A 4,128-nucleotide genomic window follows, 5' to 3' on the forward strand; every position below is an offset into this window, starting at 1 on the left:
AATTATGTATCATTACCAACTCCCCAAGATGGATGTGATCTTTATGTCCCACAGACATGGACTCATAAAAACAAAAATGAGATAGAATGAAAAGAAGAAATAGATGCATGAGTTTGAACTTAAATGAAAATGAGTCTAGAGGGCCAGTGAGGAAAACAAGCTAACCCTGCCTCTCCCTCTGAAACTGCAATTCTAACTTTTAGCTTCATTCTGGCTAAACAGAAAAGAGGCAACTAAATTTATGACTTCCAAGCTGAGTGTATCCTTCCATTTAGAACTGGAGGGACCACTGTGGAAGCCAGTGTGGAGAGTCATCAAAAAACTAAAACTGGAAATTCCATTTGACCTAGCTGTTCTCCTTACAGGTATTTTTCCAAAAGAATTAAAGACATCATATTACAATGATTCATGCACACCCACGTTTTTAGCAGCACAACTCATAACAGCTGGAAAGAATCTAGAAAGCAGCCTAGATCCCCATCAACAGACAGATGAATAGATAAAGAAAATGTGGTGTTTACATACCCTGGAGTACTACTCTGCCATAAAAAGGACAAACTTGAGTAATTTGCAGGAAAATGGATGCACCTCGAGACCATAATGTTAGGTGAAACAAATCAGATGCACAAGTTTAGATATCAGATGAGTTCTCTTATATGAGAAACCCAAGGTATAAAGAGCAAGATTAAAGTAGATAATAGGAAGTAGGGAGACCGATCTTCCTCAAATGGAAAAGCACCAAGAGTTGGAGGGAGGAGAAAGGGAGGGGAGATAAAGGGAATGAACATGGAATTCAGATGTGTTGTGTACATGTACCAACTCCACCCAAGGAATGTAAGTCTGTGCTGAAAACATAGACTAAAGAAAAAGCTGACATTAAAAAACAAAACAGAACAAGAACTGGCAGGACCTAGTTTCCTGTGAACATCACTTTTGGACAAACTTTCAGAACTAGGCTTAGCCAAAGACACTATCATTTCATTTTAAATACCCAACAACCCAAACAATGCTTGTGAGGACCCTAACATGGGCCAGTATCTGCTGTTTACACAGAATGTGCCTTGGTACCGATCTGGGAGAGGTGGTGTCACGTAAGGTCCTCAACAGCTTGAGCATCTGGGACTAATGAGATATCCGCAAACACTTGGCTTATGCCTGATCAGTCTGTCTGGGAAGACTGTGAGCTCCATCTGTATCAACGAAGATAGGCTGGGGTGAAAGGCATTTGCTGTTATTCAGCTTGAAGGCTGTAATACCAAGACGCAACAAGACAGCAGAGTTCGTAAAGGATGGTGGTCGTAAAGGGTAAGTAGGGGAGCTTGGGCATGTTCTTCCTTCTCTCCTTTCTCTTCTTCATTCACCTTGCTTTTTGCACCACTCACAATGATTTAGAAGGCACATATGCTCTACCCAAGGAGCTTATGGTAATATCACATGATTAAATGTATGTAAATGTTTTAAATAAATGTTCATATCACTGGGTAGGGGATATTTAGACAGTTTTATGGTGCTGAATAGAGAAGAGACTGAGATAGTCATAACATTAATGCATTGATAACAAATACTATTTTCATAAATAAGAATGTATTCATTCATTTTTTAAAAGCACATACGAAGAAAATGAAATGCAAGAACTACAGTGAAGTGTTTGCAAGCCAGGTGTGGTAGTGCACTTGTAATCCCAGCACTCTGGGAGGCTGAGGCAGGAGGGTGATGAGTTTGAATACAGCCTGGGCAGCTCAGTGACTTAGCAAGACCCTAGAAAGACCCAAAATGAAACAATTCTAAAAAAAGTTGGGAATGTAGCTGAGGATTAAGACCCTGGACTCAGCGTTGGAAAGAATTGTTTGCCCAAAGATGGGAGAGATGGGATAGATTGTATTACAGAGGACAAAACTAAAATAAAAGCTTTGCATGAGTCAATGCTCATGGTGTCCCATGGACAGAAGAGAGTCCTGAGCTTGAATTCTGTGCCTGAGAGCTGGGGCTCCCAAGGATCTATGCAGAACTGTGGAGTCCACACCAGCAGAGCACACTTGCTCTGCTCTAGCAGGAAGCAAGGGGATAGGCCTGAGTTTGGCCAATCCATTGACAAGGGGAGGAAACTCTGGCACGAGACATGAAAAAAGAGGAGCCAAGGACACCAGAGAAGTAATGCTCTCACTGTGGAAGGGGAAGTGTTTTCCTGTGGAAGGCAGCATTCTCCTCTCTTGTTTTGTACTTGTGGTCTTTGGGGCCTGTTGGGATAGATGGCACATTTAAGCATTATTCTAAGAGTGGCAGGGGAGAGAAGTAACAGAGACAGCTTCTCTGCGAAAAAGACTCATCTGCTGGATGCCTGGAGTAAAGCAAATCCTAAACCTGGAATCATTGCTTGCTTTATTTTAGTATAATCCACATAGCATAAATCTTATGGATTTGAAATATGCAATTCAGTGACTTTCAGTGTCCACAGAGTTGTGAACCATGAATCACCAGGACATGATTTCAGAACACTGTTCTCAGTATCCTCAGTCCCTGGATCCCACTTCCCATCCCAGATTTGGGAAGCTGCTGAGATGCTTTCTGTGCCTCTGTAGATTCACCCAAGGCTTCTCATCCATTTGGAGAAATACGCTGTGCAATCTTTGTGATTGACTTCTTTCATTCAGCATGTTTTTTAGTTTACCTCTTCTTGTACATGCTTAGTAAGTAGCCCCGAAATGCAACCAGAACACAAGCACAGATTGTGTTGCTATTGCTTCGTGTACCTATTCTGCACTGTGTACATTGCTCTGCTTATAAAAGGCCTCTGGTTATGCTCGCCTCTATTCAGTTGCTCTAAAGAAAGAGGAGGCATGTGCTTACAGGCAGCCCTGCTTCAGCTGCCACACGTGGGCAGCTGCATTCCCGCCAAAGTTGTGAGCACTGTGGGACATTGCCATGTGGGAGAGGGCTCGAAGGAGAGGGCAAGGGGAATTTAGATCACGTTGAGTCGAGTATCACTTACTAGCGCTGCTGTGCTCTCCAGTCTAGCCACCAATAACTCGATGTTTATATTTCCTTTAGCAAACCCTGGTGATAAGTTCTTATACAAAATGCAGAGCTCTTTTTGACCCAGAACTTCTCGGTTTAATTTAACCCTCAATATTTCTTAAGGCTTTTTATAAATAGAGCCAAAGAGAATCCAGTTTGTGAGCAGAAGTTCTAGTTACACCAGACCACTCAAGTTGACTACCACCTGTCTCTGACCTATTCCTTCTCTGCCAAACTGACCTTCCCACACACAGACAGACACACGTCCACAGCTCAACCAAAAACCAGAGTCACTTTGACTGGCTGTGACCTATTTGTTGGCCTAGAAGCTAACATAAGCTGTTATTTTCATTCAAGGACCATTCAATTACATTAATATTTTTGAGAATCATTATTATTTGAAATGTTAAGGGTATGTGCAGTTCTAATGGGAGTGATGAAATGATTAATTTTAACAATCATGTCTCATTCTGACTATAAGAAAATGGGCTGGGACACCAGCTTCCATTTCCAAACACCACCTTTATAATTTTGAAGCAACATCAATATGTAACCACTTGGTTCTCAAATATATTAGGGAACTAATGAAGGGGAAGATCATGTAGAAGATACACTCAAATTCTATTATTTATGAATAAGTGATTTTTAAAATTTTGTCGTATTTTTATCATCATCAATTCAGGTATGATCTTCATAAAGCAATTGACTCATATGTCTTAAAATCAATAAATTTTGTTAAGAGACAAAGAAAGCTGGAAAATGTGTCTGACATGTTCTTATTAATGAAAAAATAGAAGAAATGAGTAATAGCATTTTTTTCAAGGCTAATCAAAATATTGTTTAGAGTTAGCAACTGCAAAACAGAAACAAGAGAAATAAATATAAAATTCCAATTAGTGTTGACTTTGGGTGAAAACAAAGAGATACGGACTCTGAAAGGCATGCAGACAGCCTTAGCACTGCTCCATGTAAAGGAGCCTCCATGCCCACATGCAACATTTTTACTTTAACAGGCGTGACACAGTTTGGAAGGTGTGGGTACAACTGGTAACAGTAATTACTTCAGTGCAGAGAGATTTGAAATTTAGGGTAGAGGGCTTGATGCTTAGCAGT

The sequence above is a fragment of the Heterocephalus glaber genome, unplaced genomic scaffold (genome assembly GCF_053883595.1).
Source record: "Heterocephalus glaber isolate CG9 unplaced genomic scaffold, H.glaber_assembly_v1.0 deba00001724, whole genome shotgun sequence".
Classification (NCBI taxonomy): domain Eukaryota; kingdom Metazoa; phylum Chordata; class Mammalia; order Rodentia; family Bathyergidae; genus Heterocephalus; species Heterocephalus glaber.